Below are 27825 nucleotides of genomic sequence, written 5' to 3' on the forward strand. Positions count from 1 at the left end.
ATTCTATTGCTCGCCAAATTACCTTTTTTATGTTTGCCATACACTCCCCATCCAATTCTGCTTTTTACGGCAATTAAACCACTTGTTGCACTCTCTTTTATTTCCAGGGGTACGCACAGTTTGGCATTGTCCACTCCAATTATAATTCTTGCTTTTGCAGAGTTATATGGCAAAATTGGCAAATTACGTAGATGTTCACACTCATCGATTTGTTTTTTTGTCAACGTCTGTACGGGCAAATCAAGATTTTTTACTGTCCTCACATCATTCATTATCAACTTTGTTTTATGCTCACGATCCGAAATATGCAGTGATACCGTTTTTGATTCTTCCTCTTTTTGAGTGATTTTGCCAGTCCAACGTAAACATAACTCATTGGATGGGCCATCTAGCCCCAGCTGTTCTGCTAATTCCTTTTCAATCAAAGAGCAAGACGCACCTTCATCGATTAAAGCATATGTATTAAGAGAATGTCTGTTGCTAGAGAGTGTTACTGGCATATACTTAAAGAGAACTTCATCTCTCGAGTGAAAGAGTACTGAGTGATTTTCAGTTTGTTGTTGCAGATTGTTATTGTTGCTGCTGTTCGTTATATTGTTATTGTGTAATAACGAGTTGTGTGACATTTTGCAACTGTCGACTCCACACTGACGTTTCGATTTGCATCTTTTTATGTGATGTTTTTTAAAACAGCGAATACATAAATTATTGGAGCGGACAAAATTCCACCTCTCGCTCACGCTAAGCTCTTTAAATTCTGGACAATCGTATAACATATGACTGCATGCGCACTTAAAGCATGAAATTGTGTTTTTTGATTGCGGTTCATTGACAACGTCGTGCATTAATAATCTTTGTTCTTTTTTGCTAGCTTTCGTTTCTAATACACCTGGAACAGCTGATGTGACTTGGGTAGCACATGAAGCTAAGTTAAAGAGCCAAGTGTCAAATGAAACGATATCAACTTTTGACAAAGTGATTCGATATTTTCCCCAATCCAATTTAAAATCTGCCGGCAGCTTCTCTACCATCTCCTGGAGCAGCATGGGATCGTTTAAGTAATCATCGAGGCCCATGGCTTGTAACGTAGTTCTATAATTTTGAACGGCCAATGCAAAATGTATAAGGGTATCGAGCCTCTCTTTACGCACAACTGGTTCATTCTTTAGGTTTCTTTGCAGTGATTGATGGATGACCTCTGGTCTGCCATACAACATCCTTAGAGTTTCTATAGCCAAGTTGACTGTAGTTGGCATCATTAGTTTCCCCCTAACTGCCTCCAATGCAGCTCCCTTCAAACATTTTTGTAATCTTATTAAATTTTCCTGCTCTGTAAATCCACATCTTTCGGTCGATTGAATATAGTTGGTGATAAATATTGGCCAGTCTTCGGGTTTGCCCGAGAAAATCGGCAGGTCTTTACTTATTGCTTGCCGGGCGGCTATATGAGATGTGGACAGTGATATATCAGGAGCAGTGTTTAGTGTGGGATAATGAGATAACGATGGGCTAAATCCGTTGTAAATAATTGGACGTTGATTTGGTTGAAATTGAAACTGCGATGGAAAACTCGAATTGGGATTTAAACTTGAAGTTAGATGTTGGTTAATGGCACTGTTTGGAAATATATGGGACGATGTAAAAATGGAATTGGACGAACTGGCTGGATGTATAGACGAGATGGAAACAGAGGGTAAACTCGTGTTATTGAACGGAGTGTGGAATATGTTACTACCACTGTGGTTAACAGCGAAGGTGTTATTAACAGAACTTATTCCACTTGCAACATTAGTGCTTCGAACAGCTGCCATAATCTGTGGGTTATATGTTGAGGCAATTAATTCGTTATTTTGATTACCGGAGAATATGTTGTTAGCGAGAGTATTCGCTGGTAGTATTGATGATGATGTGGCAGCAATTGGAATTTGTGCATTGTTGTTGTCATTAATAGATAGTCCTGATGTCTGACTAGTCAATATGCCCATGTTTGAGTTAGTCGTACTCGTTGCCGATGACAGAGAAACAACAGCGTTAGCTGGGACTGACTTTGGCAACTGCTCTTTAGACATTCCTTTATCTTTGTTTTTTATTGTGCTACGCGCACGCTTTGACACAGGCTCTCTTCTTATGAGACCCGAACGAGTGGTTGAGGGTATAATTCTAAAAGATGTATGTCTTACCTTGGCAGATGACTTGGGTGTTGAAGCTGTCCTTTTCGTCTCGCTTGATTGAACGGTGGATTGTCCCTCGATTTTGTCATCACGTTGTGGTATGCTCTCTGCGTGAAGTCCCTGAGGCGGCCTTTCTGCTTCTGTGGACTGAGCAGCAGCTCCAGCATTTTCTATATTGACGTCCTTCGATGCAATTTGCCATTCTTCATCTTGAGACGAGTTTGACATTTTAGTACTTTGCCGATCACGTTGCCGTAAACAGTAGACGATAGTATAGAACAAGTATTTTAGAATGTCAGCCCGTTGGTGTACCAGTAAAAACTTATTTTGAGCTCAGGTTTGAACAGCAAATATTGCCGTTGCAATTTAGGCTAAAATCTGTAAGTTTTATTAATTCAATTATTGTATACATTCCAAAAATATTACATATTTACATACACTTGTGTTTTTCTGCACTAAAAATTAACCAACTATTGACTGAAATAATATGATTTGCGACCTAAGTTAAGATTTGTTTCAATTCAATTGGAGGTCGAAATTAAAAGGAAACAATAAATGGGAAGTTCATAGTATGTCAAATTATTATGCTATTCTATTGATGTTTATAGTGTTGTATTTGATACACTGGAAAGTCATAGGGACTTTTGCACGTAGTAACAGAATTTTTCAATGTAATGAATTGGAATTGCCGAATTATAGCGAGAAAAAATATATGCGTTTTTGGATTTGTAAATATGAAGTTTTGTGGGTGACCTCTAACCGTTTTACTTGTGTTTTATGCCAAAATTTATCCCGAACTAATAAACTAATAAGCGGGATTGGCAGATATTGCGAAAATATAGTAGTTTATTGTTCAAGAGATCAATTTAAAAGATAAATATGCGAAAAGAAAAATAATCAATCAATTTTAATTGATTTTAGTTAATGAAAATATTATTTAAACAATTTTAATTGTGTTTCCACAATTCCAAAGTGTTGCGTACTTTATGTAATGTGATGCGATTGATAAATTCGACTTCAAAGCGATACTCTTAAACAGAATTATCCAAATTTTATCGGTAAAATTTCTGTCTTAAAATTTCAAGAAAAACACAATATCAAATCTTTGTTTTCAAAAAACGTTAACGAGACAAGATTTCAATCTTTCATTTATGAGACGAGATTAAATTTCATCAAGATTCTTTCCAAGCAGGTGAAATCTATTGAACACATCCACTGAACTATGATTTTTCAAACCTCTCGAATCGAAAAATCATAAGTCCGCAATCAAAGTTCAAAAACTCGACCAAGCTCTTTGTAGCAAAACAGATAAAACAATTAAATATATAATAAACTTCGCAGAATGAGAAACGTAATCTTCAAAGAGAAATATATTGAACTCACTGAAAACATATGACTTTCAAGATTTTGTTTCAAAAAAATTATATATCTTCAATAAAAGTTCGAAAATTCCTCCAAATTTTAGTCAAGCCACAGGCCAAATAATTTTAAGCTTCACAGAGCGAGAAATGTAAATGTCACGAAGAAATATAATGAACTCATCCAAAAGAAATATGACTTTATTGAATTTTTCTTCAAACAAATCATATAACTCAATAAAAGTTCAAAAATGCCTTCAAATCTTGATAAAGCACAACAGGCCAATTTAATAATAATATTGAGAGAGCAAGAGATATTATTGTTACAGAGCGATAATATATATGTTTCATCAGCCAATTCGGCTTTGAGATGTAATTTCACTTTGTAGATATATTGATGTTTATTTTAATGTTGTAATGCGTATTTTCGTTGATAGTTTGTTTTAATGTTGTAATGAGCGATTTCGGTGATATATTCGATGCACGGAAATTGCGACGTTCTGAATCACAATTTTCCTTATGAGCCGCTTATTGACTTGTATATAGTTTTTTTCAACAAATTTAAAGTATTCGAGGAGTGAAAATTGCGATTTTATTTCTCACAATTTTTCTTATGAGCCGCTTGATTTGTTCCAAATATTTACCAATTTCAATAAATTTAATGTATTCAAGGAGCGAAAATTGCGATTTTGTTTCTCACAATTTTTCTCATGAGATGCTTGATATGTTGTAAATATTCATAAATTACCAATAATTTCAATAATTTACCTGTTGTTATGATGATTCGTTCACATATGTTGATATAATATTAATTTGAGTGTCTTCGCAGTCGTATGAGTTGATCTGAGAATTTTGTTTGAGTGCGCTTCGTATTTGGGGAACAAAAATTTTTTCGAGCGTAATTAATTTTCTGAGTGTAAGACTTTTTAGAGATTTTCATAAATGTATTTTATTTCAATTTTAGACAAATTTCCAAAATCTTCACACTTTTTCCGAGTGTAATAATAGCTTTTGTTTAATTACGATTGGATTTTTTTTTCGAGTGTAATAATTTTTTGATTATAAAATTCTCCCGAGCGTAATACAATTTTTCCGAAAAAAAATACTCGAAAATACGCAATGTCGGTAAGCTTTGTGAGATTATTATTTTATTTTTATTTATTTATTAGCAAATTTTGGTATTGCGATATTTTGAAAGAAACAAAATTTTTGGATGTAGAAATATATTCAAAGATAAAAAATTTTGAGTGTAGGAAAAATTTCGAGAATTTAAATAATTTTTCCCAGAGTGTACAAAATTTTGAATGTAAAAATATTCCAAGTTAAAATTTTTGGGTGTATAAAATTTTGCAGAATTTAAATAATTTTTGCTGAGTATACAAAATTTGAATGTCGAAAAATTCTCAGTTGAAAGTTTGAATGTAGGGAAATTTAGGAGAATGTAAATAACTTTTTGCCGAGTGTACAAAATTCGAGTTTTATTTCTATTTTCCAAATTTTAGCATAACTTTTTGAGAGTTGAAAACACGAATTTTTCAGTAGCGGAAAAAAATTTTCTTTTTGAATTTAAAGACAAATTTCTGTAAGTGTAATTTCCGTGAATTTTTCAAGAAAAATTTTGTTAATACGAATTTTTGCAAGTGTAGTAATTTTTTGATTTTTACCAAAGGGAATTAGCGCTTCACCAAAATGTACTTCATGCACGGATGAAAAAGACTGTTTTTCATATGTTTGGCTATAAACATTATATGTTTGGAACACAAATTTTTAAACACAATATTTTTGAGTGCAAGCATATAATGTTCATAAACTAGCATAACATGTTTGGGACATATATGTTAGGTTAGGTTAGGTTAGGTTAAAGTGGCAGCCCGATTAAGATTCAGGCTCACTTAGACTATTCAGTCCATTGTGATACCACATTAACTAAAAGTACCTATTACATATGGGCACTTCTAGTTTTAACCGCTGAACCTTCTTGATTATTTTTCTTTGTTGAACCAACCAGATTGTTCCAAAAATATTAGCAGACTGCTTAAGTTAACGTTTTCCAGATCCGCCAGTAATCTGAAGCTATATGCTCCTAAAAGTTGCTTGCGCTTTACACAAAATGCAGGACACTCACACAAGAGGTGTTTAATTGATTCTTTTTCCTCCGCATCATGACAGCTCATACAATAGTCATTATACTTCGCGCCAATAGTTTTTGCAAAATCTCCTATCAGGCAGCGACCCGTTATAGCAGATATCAGGAGTGATACCTGACGTCTCGAGAACATTAGCATATCTAGTGTGCGGTTTAAGTTGAAATGGGGCCATATTTGCTTGGTGTCGTTACAACCCTTGCAATTCTCCCATCGAACATTTGCCATCGTAACAGCCTTCTCACGCAGCATGAGCTTGCAGGTAGCTAGGGGCATACCAACAAATTCTAGTTCCCCTGGAATATGTAAGGTAGTCCCTAGCCTTGCCAACTCATCCGCTTCGCAGTTCCCCGGTATGTTCCTATGGCCAGGCACCCATATTAGGTGAATATTGTACTGCTCAGCCATCTCATTGAGAGATCTGCGGCAATCGATGGCCGTTTTCGAATTGAGGAACACAGAGTCCAAGGATTTTATTGCAGGTTGACTGTCCGAGTATATATTAATGCCCACATTTTTTGGAACATTACTTCTCAGCCAATTCCCCACCTCTCTTATTGCTAATATTTCAGCCTGAAAAACACTACAGTGATTAGGTAATCTTTTCGCTATTTGAAGTTCCAGATCCGAAATATATGTTAATATGTTAGAACATATTATGTTTGGGACATAAAATGTTTGTAAATATAATATGCTTGCCCAGCGGCGGAATCTAGAAGGACCTTGCAAATTCAGGCATGTTAAATGCCTTAAATTGGAAGGAGTTGTGTTTATAAGGCATGCATGTGTACTGATTTTACATTCATCGGAAGCCTTCTAAAATCAGACCTGTATTTAAGCATTGCGTTTCATTTACTTTTTTCATTTTATGCACACGGACTTTCTCTCTGCCTTCTTTATAGCAAGTTGTATAGCATGGGTGTTAAAATTATGTAGCAAGAGAGATGTCTTGTGCTCTCGTTTAAAAGAGAGCTTTAAAATTGTTTACATTCCTATTAATTTATAATTAGAATGCATTTGTAATGCCTTTGGAAGTCAAACGGTTATTTCATATTATGACAATCCCCGACTTACAAATAGAAATGAATAGGCATGTAATTGCATTGCTTTCCACTTCCAAAAAATAAGCTATTAGGAATGTGTAGGATTTCGTGTATGTTAGAGGAATTGTATTTTAACATTTTCTACCCCCAAACAAAAACAAAAATGAAACATAGCAACATTTGAAATTTATAACTATTTATGTCAGAAAATATTTTCATTAATGCCATGTGGATAATAATTTAGTGTACGCCAGTACATGCTATTCGTTAGTTGAATTCTTGATCTGGTAAAGTACGTACGTCTTCCAAATTATAAAGTGTTTCGCATTTGCGATAGTAACCTTAAGTATAAAACTCTAACGGTAAGTCTTTAATTGTATTTTATTATTTTCATTTTTTAATGCATTTTAGTTCTTTCAGATCTTGACAATAAATTTACCGAAACGCAGAAAGAATATAGAGCCCAGACGAATCAAATATAGCGATATCTTGGGGAGTGACTTGACATTTTCTTTATGTTTTTATATATCTCTGAACGCTAATCTTTTTTAATGTTAAAAATAAATAAATTTTAAACAAAAGCATAAAAATTTAATACCGGATTATTTATTTATCATAAAGGCATTATTTTGGGAATGTGTATGGAAGGCCTTCCTAAACGAGAACCCGTATAGCGCTACAACATGCCTACAATAGGAAGGACGTGAGAAGTAGTTATATTATCAGTAATTATGTAGGTGTTTTATATACACTCCTGTAAGCCTCCTTCTTTTTGGAGGGCTGGTGAAGGGTCTTTTATGGAAGCTACAAATAAGGCCTTGCCCTCCAATCTCACCCTATGTTAAATGGAAAGGAAGGTGTAATGTCCTAAGCAGGCCTCTGTAATGCCTAGACAGGCCTGGAAGGAGGCCTTCCAACCACATGAACTACGCCGCTGGGTGGATGCAAACATATATTAATTTAGAAATAGTCTATAAACATATATGTGTTTAGTAGCTTGGAGCGCTATTTAACAGGGAGCGATATTGAATTAAGTTGGTGGTTGTTGCTTGTTATTACAAAATTTACATTTTATTTTTCCTTGGGCAATTGATCAGCTACTTCTTTGATCCTTACAAACTGTGTGGTCCGCTGTTCGAATCCCCGTCCAGCAAAAGGTAAAATTAAAATAAAAAAATTTAATAATTTCTTCTACAATGTTTGTATTACAGAAAAAGGTGCTAAGAACTAAAAAATGTCTTGGAAGTGAGAAAGATGTGGGGGAATATACAATTAGGCAGAAACAAAATTTTGAGCATTCAGGTCGAAAACCTATGTTGTTAGCACCTATATTACCTGTTTATTTTCATAATTCACTATGATTGTAAATATATAAATAAATAAATAAAATTTTGAGCACAATATTGTTTGGGAGAATTTTTTTAAGCATATAATATTTTTGGGTGCAAAATGCTTCCAAACATATTATATGTTCACAAAATAACATATTGTTTTTTGGAAGACAACATTATTGAATTTGGATGCAAAATACAAAATGTTTGGAACTTAGACTACCCAAACATATATTGTTTAGACCAATATGCTTTCAAACATATTATATATTGGTAGAGATCAAACATATAAATGTTTGGGCAATACCCAAAAATGTATATGCTTGAAGCAAAATATGTTTGGGAGTATATGTTACAGAAGCGATTTTTTGTGAGCGTGTGGATGCAAAGAAATTTCTACGCTGACATACCACTTTTCTTGAGTGTAATAGGTTTTTTTTCGGGTGTAGATAAATTTTCCAAAAATTCGCGTGTTTGTTTTATACCCCGGTAAAACACAAATGGATGTATGTGTTTGCGTAATTTACTTTGATATAATCACTTTGACATAAAACTGATTTTTTTACGGTGTACCGAATTAATTTGCACTCAAATAAAATTTTCAGGACTGTATATGTTGTGTAAATGGTAAATAATTTGATGTTTGATGGTTTTTTATAAGTGTACATATAACTACTACGTTCAATATAAAATGTGCAATGGTATTAAAGTGCAAATACTATTATATGGGTTATTATGCCAATATTTGTTGCTGTGTGTTGAATTATGTCGGTGTGAATGCAAAGTGTATGATCAATTTGATGTTTTGGTTAAGTACGCTCGTAATTCAATATGAATTATTATGTATTAATTTATTAATATTTTAGCAAAAGTTGTTGTTTTTGTAAACAAAATATAGTGAAATGGGCAAATTTTCCAATATTTAATTTATTTGTTTTAATTACATTCACTTTTTTAATCAAAAACCAAAATATTAATTGAATTTAATTTAATCGAAATTATCATATGATCATACGCTGCGCATTCATTTAGGTGCGTTAGGTGTAATTTGGTGTGTGACTTCGCTAATTGAAACGGGGATGATATGGTAACACTGACACAGCTGACTGATTGTCACTCTATCATATGTGTAATATTCTTTGTGGATTTTATTCATATATGATCACAAATACTAATTGGATGAAATGAAGATTATGAAAATTTTATTTTCACCGATAAAAACACAAACGCGTTTATTTCATATAAAAAAAAACATGGGAATTTTCAAGTTATCACTAATTTTGTCGAAACCGTTGAAAAAAAGAGAAAATTATTTGTTGCTATTAAATCAAATGAAGTGCTTCTTCTTGATTTTCTTTTTCTCACTTCATACCAGTTCGTTGAACCAATGCATATATGACATACAAACAAATATACACGCAGAGAAGAAACATGATTGTCACAATCATATTCGAAGAGCAAAATAATATGAAAGGAGCTATTTTTGCGGCGACCATGTAACATTTTAACCTGCAACCATGTTGGCTCAGTGAACATGGTTCTAAGAAAAATGTAATTGTCCTCATCTAAAATGTTATTATATTGATAAAAAGAATTTTGTTTGAATGAAAAGACAATGGTCACGATTTAAAATGTTATGGTATTCATTAAAAATGTTTTTCTCCTAGTTAAAAGAACATGGTCACAACCTAAAATGTTTTGATTTTTAAGAAAAAACTTTTTTCATCGTCGAAAAAAGGACGCCACTTGAGAAAAGAAAACACAAAATTAACTTTATTTGTTTGTTTTTATTTATTTATAAACAAATTCATTGTTTATTTGTATTTATAATGCCGTTCAAGCAAACATCATATATTTTTACACACTCTATTTTATTTCAGTTTCAACAATAAGTAATTATTCCATATTTACATCGTGCGCATCAAATGTACAAACGCAGACATCATGTAACTGCAAATAAAAATAAATGATACCATATAGCAAAATGCAGAACAAAAAAACAAGTACATTTTTTCAATTACACTTTCCTTTTTTGTGTTCACTTAAAACCACGTGCCACTTCTGAATAAATAAATTAACACAAAACACAGTAAATCCGTATTCTTCGTCCATTCCAAGAAACAATCAACACACGACTGACGCGCAAAATGAAAATCGTGTGTACCTGCTCAATGTTTTTATAAAATTCTTTTCGCTGCAAACATGTTAAAAAATTAAATGGTCACGAAAAAAATGTAAATGGTATTTATGGCCCCGTAATGGTTCTACACATGTCTATACTTAACCTATAAAAATACTTTTTTCCCTGTAAAAAAAGTAAAAAAAATTGAATGGTCAGGTACATGATTCCCCCGACAATTTAATGGTCTCAAATTCTATCATTTAAATGATAGAACATGTTTGCGGTACTTGAGAACCATTCAAATGCTTATTGCCACCATACATTTTTCTCCGCTCGAAAACTATTTTTACAAAGACAATATACATGGTTTTCGCGGCAATTACATGCTCTAGATAAGCATTAAATGGATGCGGCAACCAAGTCCAAACATGGTTTTTCTGTGCGTGCATTTGAAGCAAATCTTTTGCGCTATTTTTGTAATTTTAACCAACTTTATATCAATTTTAGCGATTTTCCCCGACTTTTACGTACTTTTCCTGAGAATTTAACAAATTTTAACGAGATTTTTAGTCGTTTTGCGTAGTTTTTTTTTCCACAAAAATCACTTTTTACAAATCTTCAAAACGTCTCTATTTACCTTTTTTACAATATTTCGCGTATTTTTCACTACTTTTCTGTGTTTACATATTTTTACCGATTTTTAAGAAAAATTTACCGGCATTTTGCACGTTTCCTTGTGTTTGCATACGCTTTTTTAATGTTTTTAATATAGTTTTGTGACGTATATCACTTACCGGCGATTTTGCAACTGAGTAGACAGAGAGATGGGAATGTTTACTTTGTTGTGGATGATGTTGTGGATTATGTTTGCTGTTACCAATGAACGGCTGCGGAGGACCATGCACAGGTGTGTGGCGGGATCGCAAAATGACAGTTGAGATTCAATGTGATAGATGGGATCCCCTGTATGAGATGAGTGGACTGTATAAGGTTGTATGTGTATTTTGTTTTATTATTTCTCCAAGTAATGAGAAATAATAAGCAAAATGTTGATGACGTGAAACCCAACCGGAAAAGGAGTAGAAATAACAAAGTGGAGGTTTCAGTTTTGAATTTACAAAATTAATATTTTATTTAGTAGATAATTAAGTATAGGGTATGATGCTCACCGTTGTGTAGTTGATGCAGAAGTGCAAGAAAGTAAGGATTTTAAGGAATGGATAGCTTATTGTACTAAATTTTATGAAGCTACTATTCACAATAGGCGTTATCGATATCAATTCAGCGACTTTTTAGTAAAAGCAATTCAAAATAGAGAAATTCATAAAACTCGATAATTACAATATAATCAAATTCATTATTATACAATTCAAATTCATAACAATTCAGGATATACAAGTTATAAAAATTCATACAAATGTTTGGCAAACTATGAAGTTTGTCCAACTTTATTTCAGAGAAATAATCAAAATTCGTATTTTAAGCACATGAAATCTTTGGCTTCACGACAGTGCACATATACTAATGAATATGTGATAGAAATTTTAAATACTAGAAACAATTTATAAATTTGACCGAATTTATGAAAATGGACCAAAATGGGCTAAATTTCGTTTGGTCCGACCATCGGACCAAATTTAAAAATTAGAAATCTTTTGGACCAATTTTGGTCCGATCGGACCAAAACGGCAACGCTGCTCACAATTCATTTGAGACAGCTTAGTCACAGACAAAAGAATGTCAGGTCTTGTTGTCAAAGCCAGATACATAAGGGTCCCAATTGCCGATTGATATTGAGTCTTTTCTATTTTTCTACATTTTGGATTATTGCAATTTACCTGGTATCCGGGATCCAACGGCGTCGACACCTCTTTACAATCAAGCATTCCATATTGCTCCAGACATCATATATGTACTGCTTTTGGGACATCGTAATAGGTCCCAAGTCGCCCTCTCGATTAAATTCCATACCATGGAAATAAGATAATCCGCCGCCATTTACAAATTCAAACTCGTTGGCAAGTGATTTCTTTATCTTCTCTAGTTTTGTCAAGGGCGTACTTCCCACTATTAAATCATCTACATATACGACGATTATAGGTCTGTTTTCTTATTGCACTGATAACCAGTGCAAAAAGAAAACGCAAAACGTCTAACCAGTTCAATTTTCGATTTTGATTGGCAACACTTGGTCGTCAAATGTCCAAATCAAAGTTATTGTTTACAAATAAAAATAGGGGGTATACATTTAATAATCAATTTATAGAAATAAGTGTACCAAAAACGAAAGAGTGATTATTAATTTTAAAGGATTTGCTGCTTGCCTTTCAAAAACAAATGACTGCTGGCAACAGCTACGTGCGTGGAAACAGATTCAGTGCGTCATGTTTATCAACCAAACGCGTGGAAATATGGGAATTTGCTCAAGTGGTGGATTTACAAGTGGCTAATACCACAAGCATGTGTGGTATAGAAATGGATATGCCAATTGCATCGAAATCACAAAAGCCTAGTTAACGTAGAATTACAGACTTCGGCCAGCCATCACAAGAGGGAGAGAATATACAGGAAATATAATTCAACTTAATACCACAAATTATTTAATTAAACACCATGTCATCGCAAAATGTAAAATAATTTACCCACGCCGAAGTTGCCAAAAATATTACAAAAGAAAACAATTGGTTCATAATCCACAACAACGTGTATGACGTGACCCCTTTTCTCAATGAGCATCCTGGTGGTGAAGAAGTGTTGATCGAACAAGCTGGTAAAGATGCTACAGAAAATTTCGAAGAAGTTGGTCACAGTTCATATGCCCGTGAAATGATGCAACAATACAAAATCGGTTAACTAGTTGCTGAAGAGCGTACAAATGTTCCAGAAAAATCCGAACCCACATGGAATACTGAGCAAAAGAACGAGGAATCGTAATGAAGTCATGGCTGATGCCTTTTGTCTTGGGTTTAATAGCCACCTTGGTTTATAAGTTTTTCTTTGGAACGAAATACCAATAATTGTAGGCAGAGAAAAACATCACCACCACCAGCCACAAACAAATATCGCAAGTTTATTTGTATATTTAGTTGAGAAAGGGATTTCTTGCTGTTTTAGACCATAAAACAAGTCATACAAAAAACAAAAACAAAACATATACAGTGACTCACAAAAATATTCTTTTTTATATCTTGAAATCGCAAACCGCTTAACATTTATATGAAAAAGTTTTATTAAAATGTTTCCATGGATATACATAACAGCAAAATGTAAACAAAAATCGAGAAAATTATTTTTATTGTATTATTTTTAATCATTAAATCAAAAAACTACTAAAAAAGCTCACAAAAGTATTCGTCGTATCAGTAATCACATTGTATGAGACATTATTTTGGTCCACTTAGTATTTGGAATAGTACCCTTTGTTAGCGCAAATGGCTTCCAGTCGTCTTGGCATCGACACGTTTCTTGAGAGATTTTGCCCCATTCTTCTTGTAACACTTTTTTAAGGGCTGTCCAAGATGAAATTTGGTTTTGTCCGATCCACGGTTCCAAATGAGATCCTAGTTTTCAATGGGGTTGCTACCTGGGCTTTGTGGTTGCGTTTTGAGATATTTAGTGTTGTGAAGGAGCCATATTTTCACATCCCAGGCCGTGTGTTTGAGGTGTTTGCTTGTTGGAACAAGGAGTCTTTATCACGAAATCCCATTTTAGAGGCGCTGGAGTGAAGATTTTCTTTCAAAAATTTTAAATATGTTAAAAAACATTTAGGCGTTCATGGTTCCACCAATAAAAACTAAGTTTCATTACACTTGTTTTTACATTTTTTATTTTCAAGGTTTCCCTAAGCTTTCGCCGTGAAAATAAAAAATGTCGAAAAGTGTAAGACAAAAGTTTTTATTATTTTAAAATTTATTAAGAAAATGTAACCATTAAAAAAATTAGGTTTATTTTAGTTATCGGAATTATTATTTCTTCAGCAAATTAACTTAACTTTATTCATTTTTGGATTATGTTTGTATAATTAACCCTCTAATGCCCCAATTTTTTGGCCATCTGAATAAATATTTAATGTTAACGACACAAAAGCAAGAAAACTAAACAAGAAAATTTTATATGTAAAATTCAGTATATGCTGCAAAGCCTCTTGAACAGTTCCAACTGTTTTCTTTTTATTTTACCCATTTTTATTGTGTTAAGGTGTGTTTTACTAAAAGCTTCCTTATTTATTGAAGCCCGCCTAAAGGCGGGATTGGGCATTAGAGGGTTAACTAAAGAATAGAAAAATTATACACAAATGAAGCGTAAATATCTAAAAAATTCATGAAAATTTTAAATTTTACCGCAAAATCCAAACCAAAATCATACTGTCTTGGTGAATATTTTCTAAATAATGATGAAGAAGGCAATTTTATTATTATATACTATTCCAAATGCTATTTTTATACCCTCCACCATAAAATGGTGGTTTTTTAAGTTTGTCATTCCGTTTGTAACAGATCGAAAAATTGCTCTAAGACCCCATAAAGAATAGGGTGGTTAAATTTTCAAGGGCCGATGTTGATTTTGAATAAAACACAAACTATTTAGGACATTATTGTAATTTTATTTTATTATGATATATTCGTATTACTCAATTATGTATGGAACAAACTATAGGCCAAATAGACGCCGCGACCTCGGTGGCACACCTCCATCCGATGGTCCAAATTTTCGATGACGCTGGGGCATAATTGAGGTTCTATGCCGTTAATGTGCCGAATTATCTCGTCCTTTAGCTATTGAATTGTTGCTGGCTTATCGACGTACACCTTTTCTTTCAAATAACCACAAAGAAAAAAGTCCAACGGTGTCAAATCACATGATCTTGGCGGTCAATTGACATTGCCATTACGTGAGATAACACGGACATTAAATTTGTTGCGCAAAAGAGCCATTGTTTCGTTAGCTGTGTGGCAAATTCGGGCCATAGAAAGTTCGTTATCATCTTACGATAGCGAACACCATTCACAGTAACTGCCTGACCGGCCTCATTTTGGAAAAAATACGACCCGATGATGGTCGGTCCGTCTGTTGAAATCACGCCAACTTCCGTTCGAAACAAGCTATCGACTTGAAACTTGGCACAAGAAGTTGTTATTGATATAGGTCGTATCTTATTGGAAAAGGGCCATATCGCATTACTTTACGTATAGCCCCCATATAAACCGATCCCCAGATTTGACCTTCGGAGACTCTTGGAGGGGCAAAATTCATCCGATCCGGTTGAAATTTGGTACGTGGTGTTAGTATGTGGTTTCTAACAACCATACAAAAATTGGTCAATATCGGTATTGGGCGGGGCCGACTATATCATACCCTAAACCACCCCATGCGAATTAGTAAACATAAGCAAGGGTATCATTGGTATAGGTTTGGGAGATGAACCGAATTTCCTTATTTATGAAAATTATGCAGTATACACTCAAAAAAAGGCATGTCCTGTTACAAAGATTTTGTCTTTACTTTAAAAATTTACTTTTTCCCTTTCCTTTTTTCCTTTTTTTTTTTAAATCCGAGCCAAAGAAGCGGAGAATACTAGTAAGGATATTTTTAAGACACATTTTTTTTAAATTTCGGTTTTGTGTACTTCTTTTTAGGAAGCGAATTTTAAGTTTTCATTTTTTCAGCTTTTGTTCTCCATATGCTATTAAAATCCTTTAAAACGAGTTAACAACTTTATTTTCCAAATTCAGACTCGACTTCCAGTATACTCATAGAAAAAGTCTGCTAAAAACAGCAGTAGATGTCTGCTGTTATATTTTTGTACTTCACGGCCTAATGAACAATAATTTATAAAATTTTTATACCCTGCGCCACACTGTTGAACAGGGTATTATAAGTTAGTGCATATGTTTGCAACACCCAGAAGGAGACGAGATAGACACATGGTGTCTTTGGCAAAAATGCTTAGGGTGGGCTCCTGAGTCGATATAGCCATGTCCGTCTGTCCGTGAACACATTTTTGTAATCAAAGTCTAGGTCGCAATTTAAGCCCAATCGACTTCAAATTTGGCACAAGTATGTGTTTTGGGTCAGAATAGAACCCTATTGATTTTGGAAGAAATCGGTTCAGATTTAGATATAGCTCCCATATATATCTTTCGTCCACTTATACGGCCCTAGAAGCCAGATTTTAACCCAAATTTGGTAGAAATTTTGCACTAGGAGTACAATTGGTAGAATAGTCAAATGTGCCAAATTTTATTGAAATCGGTTCAGATTTAGATATAGCTTCCATATATATCTTTCGTCCGATATGCACTTATATGGATTCAGCCTGAGTTTTACCCTGATTTGGTTGAAATTTTGCTCAAACATAACGCTTGGTCATATAGTCACGAGTGCAAAATTTGATTGAAATCGGTTCAAATTTAGATATAGCACCCATATATATCTTTCGTCCGATTTAGACTCATATGACAACAGAGGCCAAAGTTTACTACCGATTTTCGTGAAGTTTTGCACAGAGAGTAGAATTAACATTCTAGCAATGCTTGGTAAATTTGATTGAAATCGATTCAGATTTAGGTGTCGTTATGTGTGTTAAATTTGGTTAAAATCTTTAATATTTTAGATATTTAAGTGTGTTAAGTTTGATCTGATTTGGTTCAGATTTAGATAAAACCCCCATATATTCGTGTTTCCAGTTATTACAAATATGACCAAAATTCCCACACTTTAGACAAAACTCTGTGATGATTTCCTCATATCTTAGTCATATCCTGTAGTGCCAGAATTTCCACAGAACAGTTGATTTTTAAATATGGCTCCAAGTCGCTCGACTTGACCAAATAATATGTTACAACCCACACTTGACCACATATCTTGGCGAGATCTACCAATATCCTTTTAAAATCGCCACTGGTGAGTAGCAAAAATTGCAAATATTACTAAAATGTTCCTATATTTGGTATACATATGTATCGCCTGATAAATCATAAATGTCCTTTTGTACACTTGCATTAAAATTTCTCTCGCTTCATATTTCCCATATTTTTTACTAACATTGTGTTTCATCCCATGGTGATAGCCGATTTTAATTCTAGTGTTTTTGTACAAATATTCTCTTCATTATAAGTATTTGTATCTGGAAATGCAAACCTTTGCATAGCTCCCAGCAAATTTGAAGTAGTTAAGGTGGTAACACAAATGTTGGTATACATAGTGGTGAAGGGTATAATATAGTCGTCCCAGCCCGACTTTAGACTTTACTTACTTGTTTTTTACTAACATTGTGTTCCACCCCAGGGCATTAGCCGACATAAATTTTAAGTCAATAGAATTTTGGTCTTAAATATATTGTCGGTTCAGATTTAAATGCATGTATATGGGAACATAAATCTTTATATATACCACTCAAAAAATTTGAAGGAATTCAGATGGTGTCGAAAATGTAGATCACAAAGTGGTGCAGGTTATAATATAGTCGGCCCTGTCCGACTATAGACTTTCCTTACCTGTTTTTCTATAGAAAAATTTGTCAAAATTTTATTTCTATAGTAAATTTTCATATAATGTTATTTCGTGCTGATGGTCACTGATTCTTAAAAAACCTCTAATATAAATCTTTCGACCGATTATAAATTCAATTTTGCGAAATTGCCTAAAAATGTATACCCTGCGTCGCACTCTTTATAGAAGTATTACAATATACATTGTCCAAATCGAGTGAGGTAAATAGCAACATAAACCTTTATACAAAGCACTCAACAAAATTGAAGGATTGAGATTTTATCAAAATGTGGATCTAAATACAAAGTTGTGTATATTATAGTCTGCCCCGCCAGACTTCAGATTTTCTTATTATTATTTTTTTTTTTATTTTTTTTTTGACTAAAATTATGTTTCGTCCCATAAAGTTAGATTCAAATATTAAGTACATAGATTTTGTTGAAGTGTATACAATTTTGTCTAAATCGGTGCAGATTAAAATTCATGCATATGGGAATATCAACCTTTATATAGCTCGCAACAAACTTGAGATGGTATCAATGAATTTGGTCCACAATGAAGGGTATAATACATTATTTTTTTATTAAACATAGGAACGACATTGGCCTGAATTCGAAACATAGAGTACAAGTACACACACTTTTTCATTAGAAATAAGTTGTTTTTGCACACTATACGAGTGCTGGAGATCATGATCGCACTGAATAATCCTTGTAGACGGCATTTCCCGTGATTGTTATGGTAATATTACATGGGACAAACTGTTTTTGAAGATTTCCAAAAGCATAGTGCCCTCTATACTCTATAAATCGGAGCCATAACATGTCCAAAAAACGACCCCCAGACCATAATATTACCCCCACCATTATGGAAGGAACTGTTTTTATTTCTTGGATTAAGACTTTTCTTTGGACCTTCGTACTAAACTTCCACCACCCGAGCCATGCAATTTAAACTTTGATTTGTAGGAAAATAAAACACATTTCACTGATTCTCATGCCATTTAAGGTGTTTTTGTAAAAATTTAAGGCGCGGTTAAATTTTTTCGAACTCCATAATTATTGTGAGTCTCACAAAATACAGAGAAGGCCTTTGACGAAATGTCCAAATGAAATCGTCACTTCTGTGAGAGTTCCTTTATTGGAAGTTGTTAGAGACGCTACATTTAAAGTTGGGCCACTAGATATTTCTACATAATTCGATACATATTCCTGTTTTTGTTGCAGTGAAACAAAATTTAAACAAATACTTCTGTTTTGTTTATTTACATTTGCTTTTGTTTCTTCTTCTTTTCAGTATGTGACATTCACTTGAGATGTGTTCCTCCCCAGTATTTTAGTTAGTTGCCAATTCATATTTTGACAACTACAAAATTCGCATATAATGGTGACTCTGGTGCGACTTGCACTGATAGTTGCACTGGATAGAACACCAGTGCAACGATTGCCATACAAAAGTTCTATCCAGTGCAAAAAGAAAACAGCCCTTATGTTGTTATTTCCATTTTGCTGCTGCACATATAGACACGGGTCGCTAATACATGGTTTGAATCCATATTTCTTCAAAACGCTGTTAAGCTTCGAATTCCATTCTCGACCACTCTGTTTCAAACCATATAGCGATTTTCTTAATCTTAACAGGTGGCTGATAAGTCCCCGGTCTGACACATAGATGGCGTCGCTAGTATTAAATGCATATTATTTTTATATAGTACCAACCTTCAAATGATTCGTGTCAAAATTTGACGTCTGTAAGTCAATTAGTTTGTGAGATAGAGCGTCTTTTGTAAAGCAACTTGTTATTGTGAAAAAAAAAAAATGGAAAAAAGGAATTTCGTGTTTTGATAAAATACTGTTTTCTGAAGGGGAAAAATACGGTGGAAGCAAAAACTTGGCTTGATAATGAGTTTCCGGACTCTGCCCCAGGGAAATCAACAATAATTGATTGGTATGCGAAATTCAAGCGTGGTGAAATGAGCACGGAGGACGGTGAACGCAGTGGACGCCCGAAAGAGGTGGTTACCGACGAAAACATCAAAAAATCCACAAAATGATTTTGAATGACCGTAAAATGAAGTTGATCGAGATAGCAGAGGCCTTAAAGATATCAAAGGAACGTGTTGGTCATATCATTCATCAATATTTGGATATGCGGAAGTTCTGTGCAAAATGGGTGCCGCGCGAGCTCACACTTGACCAAAAACAACAACGTGTTAATGATTCTGAGCGGTGTTTGCAGCTGTTAACTTGTAATACACCCGAGTTTTTCCGTCGATATGGGACAATGGATGAAACATGGCTCCATCACTACACTCCTGAGTCCAATCGACAGTCGGCTGAGTGGACAGCGACCGTTGAACCGTCTCCGAAGCGTGGAAAGACTCAAAAGCTGGCAAATTAATGGCCTCTGTTTTTTGGGATGCGCATGGAATAATTTTTATCGATTACCTTGAGAAGGGAAAAATATATGGCGTTATTGTAGTGTTTGAAGATCGAAATCGCGGCAAAACGACCCCATATGAAGAAGAAAAAAGTGTTGTTCCACCTAGACAATGCACCGTGCAACAATTCATTGAAAACGATGGCAAAAATTCATGAATTGGGCTTCGAATTGCTTCCCCACCAACCGTATTCTCCAGATCTGGCCCCAGCGACTTTTTCTTGTTCTCAGACCTTATAACGACCTTATTGGAAGGTCGTTATAATCGTTGTATCGCTCTTGAAGGGAACTATGTTGAATAATAAAAACGAATTTTGAAAAAAAATGTGTTTTTTCTTTGTTAGACCGGGGACTTATCAGCCAACCTGTTAGAACCTTTTCAGGGGGTCTTCGGTCTTCTAATTGTGGAGGTTGTTTCATGAAAACCATATCATTTAAATCGCCATTGAGATAAGCTGACGACACGTCCATCTGGTGTAGATATATCCCCTTTTCAACAGCCAAACCAATTACAAGTCTTATATTGGAGCATCTTACTACAGGAGAGAAAGTTTCCTTGTAGTTAATATCATAACGTTGGCTGCATCCTTTGGCCACAAGTCTAGATTTCAATTTCTTGATACTGTCATCTTTGTTTTTCTTAAAGGCGTAAACCCATTTACACCCTATGGCACTTTGCCCTTCTGGCAAATCGTTTTATTTCTCAAAAGTGAATCATACTCATTCTGCATCGACTTTTTTCACTCTTCAGCATATGGGCCATTCATAGCCTCTTGAACATTGTTAGGAGTCTCAATATCGCACTTACCCAAAGCAGGTATCTCGTGGAATAATTTTCGTGGACGGCCCCTGGTGCCATCTCGCAATAATCTTGGTTTACCAGGACCAATTCTTGGCATTACTTGCTCCTCCGCTCCTTCTGGTTGGCTACTTTCTTCAACGTTGTTTGCTGGTTCATCATGTTGTTCTATGATTTCTTCCTCTTCGTTTGGATGAACGGTGTGTTCTTCGATTGGGTTACTAGTCGGATTACTTTCTTCTTTTGAGCCATCATAATGGAAAATAAAACCTTCTTCGGAATTTTCATTGACAATTACTAAGTTCATTCTCCAGGAACACAACATCTCGTGCTATAATCACCTTTCCATTCTGTAGGCCTTTGATTCGTCACTGTAACCGATCATTACACATTCAGTATCCTTTGGAGCAAACTTCGCTGTTCGAGTCTTATTTAAAACGAACGCATTTGCACCAAAAATCTTGAAGTGACCACAGCTGGCTTGAACCCATTCCACATTTCGTATGGTTTTTTATCTTTAAGAATTTTCGTTGTTCGATTTAGAATATATGTTCTTTTAGAATATATGTTCTTACCGCCTCAGCCCAAAACGATTGTGACAACCCACAATGAATAATCATTGTCCTAGCCGTTTCCACTAAGGTACGATTGGCTCTTTCTGCGATACCGTTTTGCTGCGGCGTATATGGCACAATTATTTGTCTTTTAATTCCATTTTCACGAAGAAATTTTTCGAAATCTTTGTTTATATATTCCCGTCCGTTATCGGTTCTGAAGCATTTTATTTTCTTTCCAGTTTGTTTTTCAACTTCATTTTTATAGTCCACGAATGCTTGAAATACTTCATTTTTCGATTTCATAAAATACACTGTCACATAACGGCTATAGTCATCAATGAAAGTGGCAAAATATTGAGAGCCTCCAAGTGAATTTGTATTTACCGGACCACATACATCACTGTGTATTATTTGTAAAATTTCACTGAAACGATTTTCTGAGTCTCGAGGAAAAAGTTTTACACAAAGTTTGTCTTTTGCACACGAAGTGAATTCTAAATTATTTGGCATATTTTTTATTTTAATTCCACACGGACGAAAAAGACTGTTTTTCATATGTTTGGGTGTAAAAATTATATGTTTGGAACTCAAAATTTTAAAAACAATATTTTTAAGTACAAGCATATAATGTTCATAAACTAGCATAACATGTTTGGGACATATATGTTAATATGTTAGAACATATTATGTTTGGGACATAAAATGTTTGTAAATATAATATGCTTGGATGCAAACATATATTAATTTAGAAATAGACTATAAACATATATGTGTTTAGAAAGAGAGAAATAAAGTGTATGCTGGAAGTAAAATAATGAAAGTAACCAATTGGCGCCTTAAAAATATATATACACAAAGAAAATTTCATTAAAGATTGGAAAAATACTATGTGTAAATATAAACAAGTATACATTTACAAATTTGGAGTAAAACATATATATATTGTGATATAAAACTTCGCCAAAAATTGTATATGCTTAAGTAAAAATATTAAAATGAGTATTCGGAGAGAATATTCATTCGGAAACAAGAGAAAAGACATTTGAAAAAATAGCATGAGGTTTGTTTATCATTTTCACATTACGGGCACAATTTTTTTTGTTTCGTCAAAACAAATCGGAACGTAGGACGAGTAAGTCAAAATATTCAAACAAAGGTAATTAAAGGGATCTTCATAAAAACTAACGAAAGGGCACTATACACTGAAAAAAAGCATGCCCGGTTCCAAAGATTGTGTCTCTACTTTAACAATTTTGGTATTGATTCCGAGCCAATGAAGTGGAGAATTCAAGTAAGGATTTTGTTTTGTGTATTTGACTCTATGAAGCAAATTTTAATTTTTCGCTTTTTCAGTTTTTTTCATATGTTATAATAAGTCCTTTAAAAACAAGACGGTAGAAATTATGCTATGTTTCAAATAAAAACGTCTTTAAAATAAAGTGTTGAAAAACATGTCCTATTTTTTAACGATATTTGCTTCGTTGTCACGATGCAAAAATGCAACTAATTTAAAGAAAATTTCATTAAATTTAAAAAATTTTTCTGAATTATTAAAGTCAAGTTGACCTTAGTCCAAAAATTTTTTCTTTCATGTTATGATACTCATTTTCAATTCAAATCACTTAATTATAAAGACAACACGACTTCATTGAAAAGTTTATCGACTTTTGAACATAAAAAAAAACTTTATATTAGAGAAATGCGTCTTCTAAGCTAAGCAAAATTTGTATTCTTATTTTAAGGACATGAAATCTTTGGTCTCACGACAATATTTTTTTCAATGTACTCTTTTTAGAGTTGTGACAGTAAAATGAAAACATTGGGAAACAGTAAAAAATTAAACAGTAAGATCTATAAAAACAAAGTTTAGTTCCTCTTTATTAATAAGTAGTCCAAGAGGAGTTGACGGACACTTTCTAAAATAAAAGCGGACATTGAGTTCCGCCGTAAAACCAGAATAACATTATAACTTTTTTCGGCAAATTGTATTATAACTTGGTGGGGAATGATCCAAAGCAACAATTGAATAAGTTTATTTTCTTTAAAATAAATGATTAAAGAAATCAAACAATTGTTCGCACCTAAATAAATTTATGTGTTGGTTGTAAAATTATTGATTAGAATTTAAATATAAGGTGCTGTTGAATGGTTATCGTTAACATTAGGATTCGATGGAAAAATATTTCAAAAATTTCAAACTTTATACAAAAACCTTTTTTTCTTACAAAATATTTATTTTTGCAATAAAAAAATAATATATGATTTGAACTCAGTCCATTTCGTTTATATCAAGCACTGCTCTTTTCTGACTTTAAGTCTTTTATAAGACACACTTTACAGTTTCGTAGTAAAAATTTAATGTAATAGTATGTAATGTTGAACACCTTTTCGGGATATTCCGAACGTATCTGGAATATATGTAAAAAATATATGTAAAAAATATATGTAAAAAAAAATAAATAAATAAAATTGGTGTCGGTCGAAGCAGGGATCGAACCCAGGACCCTTGGCATGCAAGGCGGAGGTACCAACCACTGATCCACGTCACCAACAAATATATGTTTAACAACGTTATGTTGTTAAACAATGTTATGTTTGCATCGGCTCGTGGGCGCCGCAAGCTATGCTATATAAATATAACTTATAACGATAATTATCTCTTGATGACCATAACAGCTACATAGCCCAGTGGTTAGTGTGCTGGCTTACAAGCTGTGTGGTCCGCCCCGTCCGACAAAAGGTAAAATTGAAAACAAAAATTATAAAATTTAATAATTTCTTCTAGAATGTTTGTATTACAGAAAAAGGTGCTAAAAACTAAAAAAACTCATGGAAGTGAAAAAAATGTGAGGCAATATACAATTAGGCAGAAAAAAAATTTTGAGCACAATATTCTTTGGGAGAAAATTCTTCTCAGCATATAATATTTTTGGGTCCAAAATGCCTCCAAACATATTATATGTTCACATAATAACATATAGGTTTTTGGAAGACAACATTATTGAATTTGGATGGAAAAATACATAATGTTTGGAACTTAGACTACCCAAACATATTATATTGTTTAGACCAATATGCTTTCAAACATATTATATATTGGAAGAAATGAAATATATAAATGTTTGGGCAATATCCAAAAATGTATATGCTTGAAGCGAAATGTGTTTGGGAGTATATGTTACAGAAGCGATTTTTTTTGAGGGTGCACGCACTGATTGTCTATTTATCATGTTTTTAAAACTTTCATAATTTATATGTCCAAATCTATTGTGCCATTTCGAGGCTTCTTCGTTTGTTTGAGAAACACTATAGCATTTATTGTCTTGTTTTTCAAATTGATATACAAACAAACCCTTTTCCTTTTTTGCACTCATTACGCAATTTCCATTTTTGTCCATTATCTTTGCATATTCATTTTTAAATTGCACACACATTCCAATGCCCGTTGCTCTGCTCACAGAGACAAAATTATGCGGTATTGAAGTCACATGCAAAACGTCTTTCAATGTTACATTGACTCCACTAATAAAGGGTGGTTAAAATTTCAAGGGCCGATGTTGATTTTGAATAAAACACAAACTATTGAGGAAATTATTGTAATTTTATTTTATTATGATATATTGGTATTACTCAATTATGTATGGAACAAAATATCGGCCAAATGGGCGCCGCGACCTCGGTGGCACACCTTCATCCGATGGTCCAAATTTTCGATGACGCTGAGGCATAATGGAGGCTCTATGCCGTTAATGTGCCGAATTACCTCATCCTTTAGCTCTTGAATTGTTGCTGGCTTATCGACGTACACCTTTTCTTCCAAATAACCCCAAAGAAAAAAGTCCAACGGTGTCAAATCACATGATCTTGGCGGTCAATTTACATCGCCATTACGTGAGATAACACGGCCATTGAATTTGTAGCTCAAAAGAGCCATTGTTTCGTTAGCTGTGTGCAAGGCTGTATTCAGGGGGGGGGGATGAGGGGGATCAAACCTCCCCCGAAATGAATGAATATTTTTATATAAATAAATATATATTTTTAGCTGCATAGAAAAATCTTATCGAAGATGTTGAAGAAAAGCTGGAGGTTTTATTTTGAAAAACGCTTACCTATAAAACTTGCACATATCATAGAATACTAGTTGAAAAGCCCGTCAAACGACGGTCGAAAAAAACAAATTGTTTTTGTTCTCGCACCACAAATTTCATTTTTGGAAAATGTCTTTCTGATTTTTATTTGTGTTTGTTGTTCTTTTTGTGAACATGACTCGCTTTGTTTGGCCATAGCAACAACAACGAAACAGCCAAACACACATGTGTAAATGAAATGGCGCAAAACCTGCGAAATGAACCTGCCTAATTCAGCGATGGAAGCACTTGGAGAGTGCAATAAAGAGATATTTCCAAACGTGCATATTCTTTTAAAAATTTTGGTCACTTTGCCAGTTACTCAGGGATGGAAAATACAATTTTTAAGAGAGTACAAAAAAGGTATTTTTTGAGCGGAAAGGTACTTTTTACTAAATATCAACAAAAATTTCACTATAAAATTATTTTCAAGAGACTAAATTTTAAAGAAAATAAAATTTTGACAAAATTTTCTATATAAATAAAATTTTGCAAAAATTTTCTATAGAAATAAAATTTTGCAAAAAAAAATCTGTAGAAAAAAATGTTTTTTTTCTATAGAAATAAAATTTTGGAAAAATTTCCTATAGAAATAAAATTTGTACAAAATTTTCAATTGAAATAAATTTTTGACAAAATTTTCTATAAAAATAAAATTTTGCAAAAATTCTATATAGAAATAAAATTTTGAAATTTCGAAATAAAAAATCGATAATATAGAATCACATTCTTTTTTCGACTAAAACATTCTTGAAGTTCAATAAAATCCGGTTTTGACTATGTCTTTTACAAAATCGAGATTTTCTTCCCACATGAACATGTTTGTTTTGCCATATTTGTAAAAGACTATTAGCAAATAAGGTTGATAAAGACTTTCTCAAAATATTAAAATATTTTGTCAAAGCTATTGTACCATAAATCTGATATCGACTCAAAAATGTCTACACAAAAGGTACTAAATCATTCGCGGGGGTACTTCGGTACTGACCGGGGTGAAAAAGTATTGAAAAAAGTACTATAGTACTGCATTTTCCATCCCTGCAGTTACTACGTATTCATCCGAACTTTCATTTTTAACAATGAAGAGATTAAAGACGTATCTTAGAAATTCGACTAGCGAGAGTAGACACAATGGATTGGCATTAATGTCGGTTCATCGCCGAATAAATGTGCCGACTGAAGAAGTAATTGATTTATTTGCTGCCCAAAAAGCCCGTCGGCTCAATTTAATATTATAAAAATATTGTATACATACCTATGCATAAATAAAATTTTCTACACATGAGATTATATGAATATTTTTTTAAGTTGCATTGGTTTTTCGACAATCACTCTTGGATTCTCATTCGCCCAAATGAGGCAATTCTGTTTATTGACGAATCCACTGAGGTGAAAATGTGCCTCATCACTGAAGATGATTTTCTTCGAAAATTGATCATCCACTGTTGCCATTTCTTGGAACCATTCTGCCCATTCACGACGTCCATGGTTCAAATTGAGTAAGTCTGAAATAGAGAAATGTCAAATAAAATTCGGAAAAAAACTTGACGTTTAGGTGTGGTTCACATTCAACATCGGCCCTACAATTTAACCACCCTTTACTAACAATTCCACGACCGACCCTTCAGTTTTTTTGGTGCCAATTGACCCCTTTTTCCAAGCAGTTGGAATTTTATACTGGTCATGGGACTGGTTATATTTAGCCAATTGGTAGCCAATTCATGCAATTGTCTTTAGAACACAATGAACCCATCCCCTAACCGGTTCAAATGTCTATCATGGGGTTAATTCACACTTTTCTGGCCCTTTTGCATCTATAACAGGGACAGTTCTATTTTTAGATATTTTTCTTCAGTTATATTTTCCCTACATTTGTTCATTTCCTACCAATATCACTAACATTTAAATTGACGTTTCGACGCTATGTGTTCAATGGCGTTTGTGGCTGAGTGTGTTAAGGCGTACTGTTATGGTGCCAGTAAACTCAGGTTCAAAACCGTCGGAGCGAAAAAGTTTTCCAATTTGTAAAAATTAGATAATAAGAAAATAAAAATAACATTGATACAAATAAAAAGTAAAATTAGTGTAAAAAAAACTTTTTTTTTAAAGAACTGTCTCTCTAACATGTCTATTTGAACCGGTTAATTGATGGGTTGAAAACAACCGGTCAAAGGATTGGTTGGATCAAAGGATCCAATCGATTGCTTTTGCACACATCCCTTCAGTTCTTGGGACCTTTTTTT

General features: G+C 33.6%; 1 protein-coding gene and 1 pseudogene across 2 annotated transcripts in view; both read left to right on the forward strand.

Annotated features, from left to right (window-relative positions):
- LOC142221425 (ADP-ribosylation factor-like protein 3) overlaps nt 1-27825 on the forward strand; it is a 162024-nt gene that overhangs the window by 58437 nt on the left and 75762 nt on the right. The window lies entirely within an intron of this gene.
- Nucleotides 12363-14758, forward strand: LOC142221426 (cytochrome b5-like; annotated as a pseudogene).

The sequence above is a fragment of the Haematobia irritans genome, chromosome 1 (assembly GCF_050003625.1).
Source record: "Haematobia irritans isolate KBUSLIRL chromosome 1, ASM5000362v1, whole genome shotgun sequence".
NCBI classification, from domain to species: Eukaryota; Metazoa; Arthropoda; class Insecta; order Diptera; family Muscidae; genus Haematobia; species Haematobia irritans.